Here is a 15,078-nt window from a genome sequence, read left to right on the forward strand (position 1 = left end):
ACTGTTTTAAAGCTAATTTCCTGCAATTCTACTCACAATGACATGGAGCAGAGAGAAAAATGTTCAGTTTTAATCTAATGCTATTATTCACATTTTGCAATCAAGGCTAAGAGGATTTAAAATTTTTAAAGCTAATTTCTTGTCATTCAAAAAATAAATTGCCATCACTTTTGACATGTTCATCTAAAGCATTATACACTTTAGTTCTATATTTGTGATTTCTAGGCAGTTAGCCTATGTTCATATTGCGACTTGTTTTCATTGATATTTATTTGGTTGGTGACATTGATTTAGTGTATGGGTATGTGTACCACTAGATAAAGGCCAGGAGAGTCCTGTTATCTCTTAATTTGATGAGGAAGCATCAAATTAAGAGATAAGGGAGACATCCGGTTGTGGATTAAGGCCACCTGCTTCTGCTTGTGCAGACGGTTGACTTCTGAACCTACTGCAGGTTATTACACATCCCAGGCACACACACAAGTGCATTTACACTCAAGCATTTGCACACTCAAGCGCACATACACACACGCACATACACATGCACATTCCTAGTGTATACAAACACACACAGACACAAACACACACACACACTTGCATTATACACTTCCGTTCTGTATTTGTGGTTTCTAGGCAGTTAGCCTATATTAAAATTGCTACTGGTTTTCATTGATATTAATTTGGTAAGTGGTATGGATTTAGTGCATGCGTATGTGTATGCGTATGTGTACCACTGGATAAATGCAAGGACAGGCCTGTTATCTCTTAATTTGATGAGGAAGCAAAGGGTGAAGATTAACCTTGGATTTTGAAAACAAGCTGGCAGCATTTCAGTACAAAGCACAAAGTTTGACGCAACTGGATAAGCAGCAAAACACAGTATTCATTTCTCACAGCCACTCTTTGACCTGGCAAAACGGCAAACAGAAACTGGCTTAAAAATTAATTCGCTAATTCTGTACATCCAATGCAAATAAATAGTACATTCCTAGAATTCTGGGAGAATTGCAATGAACCGTAAAGCGAAGTTGATGATGATGTGACGAGAGCTAAATCCCTATCAGTCCAATATCAGTACCATGGTAGGATTGATATGAAGAAAGCCTGTAATCTGAACTGGATATATTGGGTTACCGCTTTCAACCCACCAGTCCCCCATGTTACCTTACCTCTCAGGCCCCATCAATGATTCAGTAGGCCAGGGAAAGTGCTGGTCTCCTGTACCCCACTGACTCTCACTGAGTCTGGGACAGCAGTAGCAGGACTGTCCAGGACTGGCATGATGCTAAGGAAGTCAGGGCCAGGGGTCTGCAGGTGGCCCACACTGCTGCTTTGGTGCCTGTATGTCTGTGTGAAGGAGCACACTGTCTACGACCACAACAGGACAGAGAAAACCAGGGAGATGGAAAGGCCATTTTGTGAACAAGGTAGGCTGTCTGCGTGTCTCTGCATGCTTAGATAGACCTGGATATAGAGAATAATTATGATCTCATTGTGTTTTAACTGTGTGTGGCGTGAGAGACAAAACCTGACTATGTCACCTTGTGACAATATATGAATACCCTTGGTGGTACACTACCACTACCATCTCATGTGGTAAAACTCTATTTATTAATCAGGATACTATTGTCCAGTGGGAAGTCCCACAGCGGTGCAATGTCTGAAGGGTACGTTTGGGCCGACGGTTGGTGCTAGATCCATAGACAGCTGGCCAACCAACCACTACTGCCCCGTGGTCTGCTCTGCCCTCCAGCCTGCCCTGTGTAGCCCGGGCACAGTAGCCCCTACCTGGCCAGGACATATTTATTTATGTTTAGTATCGTGTATCAATGACTCTGTCCTATCAGTCTTTCGTAGTACCAGTCACACAGGTTTCATGCATGAACAGTTAACACAATATGCTGTATCCACTTGATTCATGGGTACAATCAACATAGCCGGAGTCTAATTTCCATCCGTGTCAGTCACCCATCCATGTCAGTCATGAGCCTTCCACTCAGCAGTTCATGTTCAAAACGGAAATGACTGTAGGTACTCTGAAGGACTTCCAGTTATTGGAGATTGAGTGTTGATCTAAGCGTTTTGTTGACGTCAAATCAAATCAAATCCAATTGTATTTGTCACATGCTTCGTAAACAACAGGTGTTTACTAACAGTGAAATGCTTACTAACTGGACCTTCCCAACAAATCTGAAAGAAAAATAGGAAAATAATACAAAAATAATAGGAATAAAAACACAGTGAGTAACAATAACTTGGCTATATACACGGGGTACCAGTACCAAGTCGATGTGCAGGGGTATGAGATAATTAAGGCCAATATGTAAATTGTCACTCCTGCTCTCGCTCTTCCCCCCTGGCACTCGAGGGTGCCAGGCTGCCCTGCATTACGCACTCCTGCCATCATCATTACGCACACCTGCCTTCCCTTGTCACGCGCATCATTACGCACACCTGCCTTCCCTTGTCACGCACAACCTCCCCTATATCTGTCTTTTCCCCAGCTCCTTTCCCTGCTTCAGCATTGATTGTCGTTCGTCTTTGTGATACCCAGTTCTGATGCTGTTCCTGTCCTGTTGCATGTCCATTCCAAATGAAATGTAAACTCCCCGTACCTGCTTCTCTTCTCCAGCGTCGTTCCTTACATAAATATACACAGTACCAGTCAAAAGTTTGGACACACCTACTCATTCAAGGGGTTTTTCTTTATTTTTACCATTTTCTACATAATATTGAATAATAGTGAAGACATCCAAACTATGAAATAACACATATGGAATCATGTAGTAACCAAAAAAGTGTTAAACAAATCAAAATATTGTGACGTTCGTCATTAACGGTAGACCAAGGTGCAGCATGGTTTGGGTTCATCATATTTATTTCTCAATGTGAACCAGCAAATAAACAATACAACGACGAAAAGCTAGGCGAGCAAACACATGCAACACAAAGACAAGATCCCACAACTGACTGTGGGAAAAAGGGCTGCCTAAGTATGATTCCCAATCAGAGACAACGAATGACAGCTGCCTCTGATTGGAAACCATACTCGGCCAATCAAAGAAAAAAAAACAACATAGACATACAACACATAGAATGCCCACCCCATGTCACACCCTGACCTAACCAAACAGAGAAAAACGTCTCTCTCAGGTCAGGGCGTGACAAATATATTTTATATTTCAGATTGTTCAAAGTAGCCACCCTTTGCCTTGATGACAGCTTTTCACACCCTTGGCATTCTCTCAACCAGCGTCACCTGGAATGCTTTTCCAACAGTCTTCAAGGAGTTCCCACATATGCTGGGCACTTGTTGACTGTTTTTCCTTTACTCTGCAGTCCAACTCATCCCAAACAATCTCAATTGGGTTGAGGTCCGGTGATTGTGGTGGCCAGGTCATCTGATGCAGGACTCCATCACTTTCCTTCTTGGTCAAATAGCCCTTACACAGCCTGGAGGTGTGTTGGGTCATTGTCCTGTTGAAAAACAAATGATAGTCCCACTAAGCTCAAATCAGATGGGATGGCGTATCGTTGCAGAAAGGTGTGGTAGCCATGCTGGTTAAGTGTGCCTTGGATTCTAAATAAATCACTGACAGTGTCACCAGCAAAGCACCCCCACACCATCACACCTCCTCCTCCATGCTTCACGGTGGGGACATGCAGAGAACATCCGTTCTCACAAAGACATACCGGTTGGAACCAAAAATTTCAAATTTGGACAAATCAGACCAAAAGACAGATTTCCACCGGTCTAATATCATTGCTTGTGTTTCTTGGCCCAAGCTCTTATCATTGGTATCATTTCGTAGTGGTTTCTTTGCAGCAATTCGACCATGAAGGCCTGATTCACGCAGTCTCCTCTGAACAGTTGATTTTGAGATGAGACTGTAACTTGAACTCTGTGAAGCATTAATTTGGGCTGCAATCTGAGGTGCAGTTACCTCTAATGAACTTATCCTTTGCAGCAGAGGTAAGTCTGGGTCTTCCTTTCCTGTGGTGGTCCTCATGAGAGCCAGTTTCATCATAGCGCTTTGCAACTGCACTTGAAGAAACTTCCAAAGTTCTTGAAATGTTCAGGATTGACTGACCTTCAAGTCTTAAAGTAATGATGGACTGTTGTTTCTCTTTTCATATTTGAGCTGTTCTTGCCATAATATGGACTTGGTCTTTTACCAAATAGGGCTATCTTCTGTATCCCACCCCTTTCTTGTCACAACACATCTGATTGGCTCAAACACATTAAGGAAAGAATTTCTAATAATTAACTTTTAACAAGGCACACCTGTTAAATTTTTTTTCAATTGCTAGCAAGCATCGGTCAATACTGAAGCCACTTTTTCAGAACTATTCACAGTCTGCGTATCAACATGCATCTTGGCCAAACAGTTAATCTCACCTCCAAAACTCACTCAAACCATTTCATACGTCTCAAAATAAGTGCGTTCGACCTTAAAACTGGCAACAATTTTCCTTCAGAAAGCATACATTGTCACTCATAACACAGTGACCTAAAAACCACTAACAACAGGGAGCATTACATAAATTATTAACTTTTTTCTTTGAAGTTTGAATGATTTTCACAAAAATCAGTATTTCATTATAGAATAAAAATAACACATTTTCACTTTATTAGCAGTACTAAAGTATATGTAACAAGAATGAATCAGAAATGCAGCAATTTGCTTCAATAGCCTTTATTTTTTCTATATCTTTGCATATAGTAATCTATTTGTGAAAAATAAAAAGTTTAAACAAAAAACTAATTCCTGAAATTCCAGGGCTGCAATAATAATTACAAAAAAACCACAACATGTATAGTATAATCACTCATACTGTACAGTACAGTGAGAGTTCTAGTTCTCATCAACATGTCTAGTATAATCACTCATACTGTACAGTACTGTGAGGGTTCTAGCTCTCATCAACATGTATAGTATAATCACTCATACTGTACAGTACTGTGAGGGTTCTAGTTCACATCAACATGTCTAGTATAATCACTCATACTGTACTGTACTGTGAGGGTTCTAGTTCTCATCAACATGTCTAGTATAATCCCTCATACTGTACAGTACTGTGAGGGTTCTAGTTCTCATCAACATGTATAGTATAATCACTCATACTGTACAGTACTGTGAGGGTTCTAGTTCTCATAAACATGTCTAGTATAATCACTCATACTGTACAGTACTGTGAGGGTTCTAGTTCACATCAACATGTCTAGTATAATCACTCATACTGTACTGTACTGTGAGGGTTCTAGTTCTCATCAACATGTATAGTATAATCACTCATACTGTACAGTACTGTGAGGGTTCTAGTTCTCATCAACATATATAGTATAATCACTCATACTGTACAGTACTGTGAGGGTTCTAGTTCTCATCAACATGTCTAGTATAATCACTCATACTGTACAGTACTGTGAGGGTTCTAGTTCTCATCAACATGTATAGTATAATCACTCATACTGTACAGTACTGTGAGGGTTCTAGTTCTCATCAACATGTATAATATAATCACTCATACTGTACAGTACTGTGAGGGTTCTAGTTCTCATAAACATATATAGTATAATCACTCATACTGTACAGTACTGTGAGGGTTCTAGTTCTCATCAACATGTATAGTATAATCACTCATACTGTACAGTACTGTGAGGGTTCTAGTTCTCATAAACATATATAGTATAATCACTCATACTGTACTATACTGTGAGGGTTCTAGTTCTCATCAACATATATAGTATAATCACTCATACTGTACAGTACTGTGAGGGTTCTAGTTCTCCCTCTCTTCTGTATTTGGCCACAAGTTCTCATCAACATCACATCTTATGTCTTCTCTGGCGATGCATCTTGGAAAGTATCTTGTGGAATGTCTAATCCAACCCTGGCAGTCTTCAGGAGAAGTGTCTCCACACCCCACATTCATGGCATCCAGTAAGGACATCTGGTCATGTGGATGGTGGCCATAAACCTTCCACCTCCACGCAGAGAAACACTCTTCTATGGGGTTTAGGAAGGGGGAGTATGGAGGCAGGAATAGTACTGACATCCTGGGATGTGCAGCAAAGTGGTGGAATGCCACATTATCCCACACAACAACGAAGGTAGGGGAGTTTCTTGCCCCTCTCTCCTTCGCTGGCACAAGTCCATTATGCAGGTCATCCAGAAAATAAATGAGCCTCTCTGTATTGTAGGGGCCAATGAGTGGTTTGTGTAACAGCAAACCATCATTGGACAGTGCTGCACACATTGTGATGTTAGCTCCTCTCTGACCTGGGACATCCACAGTTGCTATCTGTCTGATCACAATTCTTCCCTGCGGCGTGTTTTGCCAGGTTGAATCCAGCTTCATCCACAAAGATGAATGTATGTGCAGTTTTCCAGTACATTACATTATGCATAGCTGTGTATGTACCCTGTTTGGTTATTGAACAGACATCTGACCTGGACATATTGATACCGGAGTTCTTTCACACGTTCACCGTTTCTCTCAAAGGGTACAGTGTAGAACTGCTTCATCCTTATTTCATGTTTCTCTAGGACTCTGGCAATTGTCTTTGTGCTGACCGTATTCACATTTCCAAAAGTGATATTGTCTGCCAGCACTCTGTCCCGAATTTCCAGCAGTTTTATTGCATTGTTGCCAATTACTATGTCAACAATGATAATTTCCTGAGCATCTGATAATATTCTGCTTCTCCCTCCTGTGGGAGGCAACCTTTGGATCCTACTGAAAAACACAAAACAATCAATATATACTGCTCAAAAAAATAAAGGGAACACTTAAACAACACAATGTAACTCCAAGTCAATCACACTTCTGTGAAATCAAACTGTCCACTTAGGAAGCAACACTGATTGTCAATCAATTTCACATGCTGTTGTGCAAATGGAATAGACAACAGGTGGAAATTATAGACAATTAGCAAGACACCCCCAATAAAGGAGTGGTTCTGCAGGTGGTAACCACAGACCACTTCTCAGTTCCTATGCTTCCTGGCTGATGTTTTGGTCACTTTTGAATGCTGGCGGTGCTTTCACTCTAGTGGTAGCATGAGACGGAGTCTACAACCCACACAAGTGGCTCAGGTAGTGCAGCTCATCCAGGATGGCACATCAATGCGAGCTGTGGCAAGAAGGTTTGCTGTGTCTGTTAGCGTAGTGTCCAGAGCATGGAGGCGCTACCAGGAGACAGGCCAGTACATCAGGAGACGTGGAGGAGGCCGTAGGAGGGCAACAACCCAGCAGCAGGACCGCTACCTCCGCCTTTGTGCAAGGAGGAGCAGGAGGAGCACTGCCAGAGCCCTGCAAAATGACCTCCAGCAGGCCACAAATGTGCATGTGTCTGCTCAAACGGTCAGAAACAGACTCCATGGCATTTGCCAGAGAACACCAAGATTGGCAAATTCGCCACTGGCGCCCTGTGCTCTTCACAGATGAAAGCAGGTTCACACTGAGCACATGTGACAGACGTGACAGTCTGGAGACGCCGTGGAGAACGTTCTGCTGCCTGCAACATCCTCCAGCATGACCGGTTTGGCGGTGGGTCAGTCATAGTGTGGGGTGGCATGTCTTTGGGGGGCTGCACAGCCCTCCATGTACTCGCGAGAGGTAGCCTGACTGCCATTAGGTACCGAGATGAGATCCTCAGACCCCTTGTGAGACCATATGCTGGTGCGGTTGGCCCTGGGTTCCTCCTAATGCAAGACAATGCTAGACCTCATGTGGCTGGAGTGTGTCAGCAGTTCCTGCAAGAGGAAGGCATTGATGCTATGGACTGGCCCGCCCGTTCCCCAGACCTGAATCCAATTGAGCACATCTGGGACATCATGTCTCGCTCCATCCACCAACGCCACGTTGCACCACAGACTGTCCAGGAGTTGGCGGATGCTTTAGTCCAGGTCTGGGAGGAGATCCCTCAGGAGAACATCCGCCACCTCATCAGGAGCATGCCCAGGCATTGTAGGGAGGTCATACAGGCACGTGGAGGCCACAAACACTACTGAGCCTCATTTTGACTTGTTTTAAGGACATTACATCAAAGTTGGATCAGCCTGTAGTGTGGTTTTCCACATAAATTTTTTGTGTGACTCCAAATCCAGACCTCCATGGGTTGATAAATTGGATTTCCATTGATTATTTTTGTGTGATTTTGTTGTCAGCACATTCAACTATGTAAAGAAAAAAGGTTTTAATAAGATTATTTCATTCATTCAGATCTAGGATGTGTTATTTTAGTGTTCCCTTTATTTTTTTTAGCAGTGTATTTCAAAATGTCAGTACATGTAAAAATGTGAACATACTGTATTGTACTGTAATACGTAGTTCAATTATCATTAAATAATGCACATCTCACCTGTTGTTTTGCCGGAAAATTTGTACTGTTGATGCAACTGTTGAACCCTGCAGATTTGGTTGCACCTTTAAACTCTCAATAATTGTGTCCCTTATCTCATCAGAGACCACCGCTCTTGGTGTTCCTCTCCTTTGTCCTCCACACATTCTGCCTCTCCCTGCCACTCTTCTTTCCCCACCAACCTGTCTTCCTTTATCCATGTTTCCAAACTAAATAATTCCGAAGCCGTCCTCTTTTCTCTGTTTGGCAACGAGACTAAAAACAGGACACTTGGGTAGGCTTTTAGCTGAAATTGCAATCAGCTGTGTTTGGAATGATTAAATATTTTGCTGAGATTTTCTATATGTTTCAATCTGGTTACTGCATAAATGCACGACATCTGCCATCATTCTGTTTTTAATGGGTTTTTAACAGTTTTGGAAACGGTGTGTTAGCATTTGAAAATGTGCTGCAAATATATAGTTCTGCAGGTGGTGGAGTATGAATGAGAAAAATAGTTCATGGATTTCGGAGAATGTGGTCATTGAATGCATTTTGTGTGAAAACAGTGAAAAATGATTCACAGTTTGGTCCACATACACTTCTGTTTTGCTGACTGTGTGAAGAGTTTTGACAATGTGACTTCAGTTTTGACCAATGCATGTTAGCAATTAAAAAAAAACTGTAATTGAAATGCAGTCCAGATGACTTCCTCATGAAGCTGGTTGAGAGGATGCCAAGAGTGTGCAACTCTGTCATCAAGGCAAAGGGTGACTTTTTTGAAGAATCTCAAATATAAAATACATTTTGATTTGTTTAACACTTTTTTGCTTACTACATGATTCCATATGTGTTATTTCCTAGTTTTGATGTCTTCACTATTATTCTACAAAACCCTTAAATGAGTAGGTGTGTCCAAACTTTTGACTGGTACTGTATATGGTAGAGGTAAAGTGACTAGGCAACAGGACAGATAATAAACAGTAGATGCAACATATGTGTTGAGTGTGTAAGTGGTGACAGTATGCCTGTGTGCGTGTATATGTTTTGTGTGAGTGAGTGTCTGTATGTGTTGGAGTGTCAGTGTTAGTTTGTGTGAGGGAGAGGCCAGTGTGTGTGTGTAACAGTGTAGGTTCCGTCCCTCTCTTCGCCCCAACCCGGGCTCGAACCAGGGACCCTTGCACACATCAACAACTGACACCCACCGAAGCAACGTTACCCATCGCGCCACAAGAGCCACGGCCCTTGCAACACAAGGGGAAACCCTACTTCAAGTCTCAGAGCAAGTGACGTCACCGATTGAAACGCTATTAGCGCGCACCACCGCTAACTAACTAGCCATTTCACATCAGTTACACTCACCCCCCCTTTGACCTCCTCCTTTTCCGCAGCAACCAATGATCCGGGTCAACAGCATCAATGTAACAGTGCAGGTCCCGTCCCTCTCTTCGCCCTAACCCGGGCTCGAACCAGGGACCCTTGCACACATCAACAACTGACACCCACCGAAGCATCGTTACCCATCGCGCCACAAGAGCCACGGCCCTTGCAACACAAGGGGAAACCCTACTTCAAGTCTCAGAGCGAGTGACGTCACCGATTGAAACGCTATTAGCGCGCACCACCGCTAACTAACTAGCCATTTCACATCGGTTACATGTGCTTAGAGTCAAAAGAGTTAGTGCAAAAAATCTAATGTCTATATGTGTGCATGTGTGTGTATGTGTGTTTGTGTGTGTATGTGTGTGTGTGTGTGTGTGTGTGTGTGTGTGTGTGTGTGTGTGTGTGTGTGTGTGTGTGTGTGTGTGTGTGTGTGTGTGTGTGTGTGTGTGGGCGTATGTGTGTGTTGGTGTTTGTGTGTGTGGTGTGTGTGTGCGCGTGTGGGTGTGTGTGCATGCGCCAATGTAGGCCAGCGATGGGCAGTGCCAGCGATGGGCACACACACACAGACACACACAAACTCTACCTGTGTGCAGTACAGGTGTGTTAATAATACTTTTTTGATAAATCAGTTTGCTTTACCATGACATGCGTACAAAAACCATGGAAACTGTTTCCATTGATCGATTTTATTATGTGTACAATCACAGACAATGTGCAGATGGAACTGTAGAAACATGGATGTCTACTCTGTACTTGTCCAACCAATAATTTATATATACACTAGATACGTTGCGAGGGGGCTTTTTTTTCTTTCAAGGAACTCAATCCGGCTTTTAAGTTACACCTGAAAGTTATAATAGTAGAATGCACAAGGTGCACTTATTATCGTTGGAGTGACTATGAACCGTTGGAGTGACGATGAACCGTTGGGAGATGTTGTTTGCGTTTGTAGCTGATGTGGTCTCTTGTGCGCCCTGTTCCTGAGTGTTATGTGACTGACCATTGTTTGGTTTTGTCATGTTCTAACTTTCCTGTCTGTTCCCTCCTGGTCTTGTGTTCTCCTTTCCTCTTAAATGTTGCTTCCTGTGCACAAAGGTTGCTGAGGTCTGGGGAGAAGGAGGTTGGCTGGGGCAAGTGGAAGGTGAACATGTAACCTCTCGTAAATTTGGAGCGCAGAGGCCTGTGTCAATTTGGGACGCAGAGACTGGTACGTTGTTCCGGGGCCCTTGTTGGTCCCCGGTTTTATGGGGGGGTGTGTGACGACCCTCCCACTCTGTCTGCTGTATTTTCTCTCTTTGCTCTTGTTCCTCATTAGGATGCCAGTGGGCGGAGTTGGAAGGGTCGTCAGCTAGATGGGAAACACCTGGGCTCGGGTGTGTCCCAGGATAAAGACAACTCTTCCACAGTCATTGGGGAGACTCTCTCCATGCAGACACCTTGTTTTTGGTTGTGCTAGTTATGGTATCGAATAAATATATATTTTTGATACTCCTTGTCTCCCTTTTGTTGCGAACTCTGAGCCGGTTCGTAACAGTGGGGGCTGGTGTAGGAGCAGGCCCAGCTGGCACTGCATTTAGTGTGTGCTGTTGTAGACTTGCAGCTGGTCTATAGCAACTCTGAAGGCCAGGTAAGCCATGATAACTTAAGGAAAGAGTTGTATGGCAAACACATTATGCACACATACTCACACAAGGCACTATGCACTATGCACACACACTATGCACACACACAATTATTTGTCTCTGAAATGAAACCAAGTGATGCCATGATTAGATGGCAAAAAAACACACCAATCTCTTTCATAATTTCTTTAAATAATAAGAGCTAATTTACCAACATTTCTGAAAATGGATATATAGCATTTTGGAATGAAACTCTTCAATTACAAACACTTGATCCTATTCCCTTAACTCCAACCAACATCCATAGGACCATTTTTCTTAAAAATGATAAGGGTATACTGTACAACTAGCTTGAATTACAACTTAGCTTATACAGTCACAGTCAATGTACAGAAGATGCAATGAAAAACTTGGATATCATATATTTGGATATCACAAACTTGGATATCATATACTTGTATATCATATATTTGGATATCATATATTTGGATATCACAGACAGCCACGTAGAGTAACACTGACATATTTATCAGTATACGGCCCAGTGTTTTCTCTAACAGGTGAACGTTTAAGGAAGTGTGATGCTGAAGACAGTGTTCAAATACTTGGACTCCCAGGGGACCTTGCAGTGTGACGGTCGCCACAATGTCTCCCTTCCTGTGTACACAGTGCAGACAAGTGGTGAGCTCCTCAGATACAGAGTGGGCCCAGTAACAGTAGGCCCGTAAACCCATAGTAGAACCAATAATAAGAATGACTGTCTTTGTGTGTGTCTGCTTTTTTAAAGATGCAGGGTTCCTTGGTCTCCTCAATGACGTCCCAGCGGAGATTCAGAAGTTATTTCCAGAGAAAAGCAACTCAACAGGTGACCTATCGTCAAATGATACAAAACCTACATGTCATTATAATTTTACTGTCCACACACTGTTACTGATAAAATATGATCTCTGTGATGAATTAATTACTTCAATTAATCCAACCATTCCTCCATTTGTTTCTTTGTTGGTTTGTTCATTTGTTCATTCATATTCATCCATCCATCCCTCCATTGCTATTTGCTGCCAGGTGACTTTGGTATCAGAGAGGAAGGAGGGGCTGGTTTGGGTCTGATTGGTCCAGCAGAGACACCATCTGTGGAGGAACCATCAACTCCAGCTCTGTGGAGATTCTGAACCCTACTGCGTGTCCCATCTAGGGGACACACTGCTCTTCACTGTCACCAGACAACACTACCCTCAGTATTATGTGTAAGTCAATCAGCCTGGTCCTGATAGTGGATTTTCCACACTGCGTTCTCAGAAATTAGTTTTTTTATTTGCATAGGACTTGACGATTTCTTTATAAAGTGTGAAAACTCTTCATCCGGGACAGGGTGCTGTTGCAAATCAAATGCACTTCTGAAAGTGCAGTATGGAAAAACCACTATTTGCAACAATTATTTCGGCCTTTGTGTGTGTGTGTATCTGTCTATGATCTGTATTTTCTTTATCCTTTTTTTGCTACTGAGTTTCAAGCTTCCTGTCTTGTTGTCCAGAGACAACCTGTACAATACCAACCGTGACTGACTGGGGTCCTCTGAGGCTGCTGGCTGAGGACCTGACACTGGCCAGGACTCCCCAACACTCTTTTCCATGGTCTTCACTCAACCTGGGGTGTATGAAATAACACTCAGTGGCCATCATAAACTCAGTGGGCATCAATACGAACACATGGTATTACAGCCATTTCTAACTTAAGTCTGTACATAATCTACTTACTGGAAGTGCAAATCAATATAATGATTTTCTCTTTGATTTTGGCTGAGCCCTGTTACCCAGTTACCCTGTTTGCTCGAACAGGGCCTTAGATGTTCTTATGTAATGAACAAAATGGGTGAAAGGTGCAATCGTTGTATAGTAACGCCCCGCTCTTCTTCATTGATATTCTTTATTGCGTCATGGAGTAACTTTAAACAGATAAAAGTGAAATCCATAAGCCTTCCCAATATCTAAAGCACATATGCTCACGTGCTCCTCCTACAGTATGTGAGGGTAATGCCAGCAGGTGGACAGTGCTATGAGGCTGAACTGTTCTTCCCCACTGTCCCCTGTCATGTGACAAGGATGGGCATCGACAAGAGACGCCACCTGCTCCTACCCCCTGACTGGTTGGTGACAGGAGCAGCGGCGACCCGTTATTCAGGGCAGGTGGAACAGAGCCTGTTTTGAGCCTCACATGTTCAGCAGCAACATTTCTTTTTAAAGAAAAAAATGGGGGGGGGGGTAGTTGCTTGTTTTGCATGTTATTTTGGCATTAATACATGTCAGATATTAGTTTGCAAACAATATAAAATATATATATATATATAATTTAGTTAATACAAACACAAACACAATCAAGTCGACAATCTACTGGCAAATCCTTTTTGGTCCTTGCCACATGAAGAGAAATAATTAAGAGAAATTATAGATAAAACTTAGCGGTGCTCATCGGCCAGTGAACGTAAACATTACACAACAAGTTGGAAATAGCAAATTCAACAATGAGTGGTTTGGAAGGAATCAGTGAGAGTGGCAAACTGCAAGCATTGCAAAGCAATCACTAGCCTGCTATTCAGTGGAGTGGCTGTGTGGTCCCAAATTTGGGATTAAGGGTCTCTTTTCCAAGTTTAAAATGATAAACATTCAACATTGGCCATGCTGTCAATGAAGCATGATTTGTGTCGTACTCAAAACAACTATAAACTCGGAACTCAGAAGTCTTGAACTCACTGAAGTCAAGTTACCTGGGAAGTCGGGAATAAACGAGGTCCGACTGGGAAAATACGCTTGGAATGGTCAGCCACCTCGGATTTGTAAATACAGCCTCCTTCTAGAGCTACGAACTGAAGATCAATGATGTCATTGTAACGCCCTGGCCATAGAGAGGGGTTTTTTGTTCTTAATTTTGGTTAGGCCAGGGTGTTACATTGGGTGGGCGTTCTATGTTCTTTTTCTATGTTTTAGTATTTCTTTGTTTTGGGCCGTGTGGCTCCCAATCAGGCACAGCTGAAGTTTGTTGTGGTTGATTGGGAGTCACACATAAGTGCATGTTTTTCCGTTGGGGTTTTGTGGGTAATTGTTTCTGTTAGTGTGTTTCACCTGACAGGACTGTTTTGGCTGTCAGTTTTGTGTATAGTGTTCACGTTGTTTGTATTAAATATGATGAACACTAACTCCGCTGCGTTTTGGTCCACTCTCTCTTCAGACAGCCGTTACAGTCATCATGATTCGACCTTGTTTTTTCTGTGTTACCAGTTGTTTTGAAAGCACCATAAATACAGCGAATGCCAGACTTTGATGACAAAATTTGCCCACAAAGGACTGCTCCATTTTCCTGTTCAAGTGAGCACAGCATAACAAGGTGAGTCCAAAAATGTATTGTATGCTGCTGCATAAATGATGCAATATGCCACAGGGAGATACAGTTGAAGTCAGAAGTTTATATACACCTTAGTGAAATACATTTTTCACAATTCCTGACATTTTATCCAAGTAAAAATTCCATCTTAGGTCAGTTAGGATCACCACTTTATTTTAGGAATGTGAAATGCCAGAATAATAGTGATTTATTTCAGTTTTTATTTCTTTCATCACATTCCCAGTGGGTCAGAAATGTACATACACTCAATTAGTATTTGGTAGCATTTCCTTTAAATTGTTTAACTTGGGCAAAATGTTTCGGGTAGCCTTCCACAAGCTTCCCACAG

At 42.4% G+C, this 15,078-nt stretch overlaps 1 long non-coding RNA gene across 1 annotated transcript; it reads left to right on the plus strand.

The window, feature by feature from the left end:
* The first annotated feature begins 11,218 nt into the window (after window positions 1–11,218).
* On the plus strand, window positions 11,219–13,542 carry LOC115204913 (uncharacterized). Its single transcript, XR_003880521.1, has 4 exons — window positions 11,219–12,032; window positions 12,139–12,216; window positions 12,417–12,598; window positions 12,886–13,542. It is a non-coding gene; the product is annotated as an uncharacterized LOC115204913 (long non-coding RNA).
* Window positions 13,543–15,078: the final 1,536 nt, after the last annotated feature.

This window comes from Salmo trutta, chromosome 13 (assembly GCF_901001165.1).
Source record: "Salmo trutta chromosome 13, fSalTru1.1, whole genome shotgun sequence".
NCBI lineage: Eukaryota > Metazoa > Chordata > Actinopteri > Salmoniformes > Salmonidae > Salmo > Salmo trutta.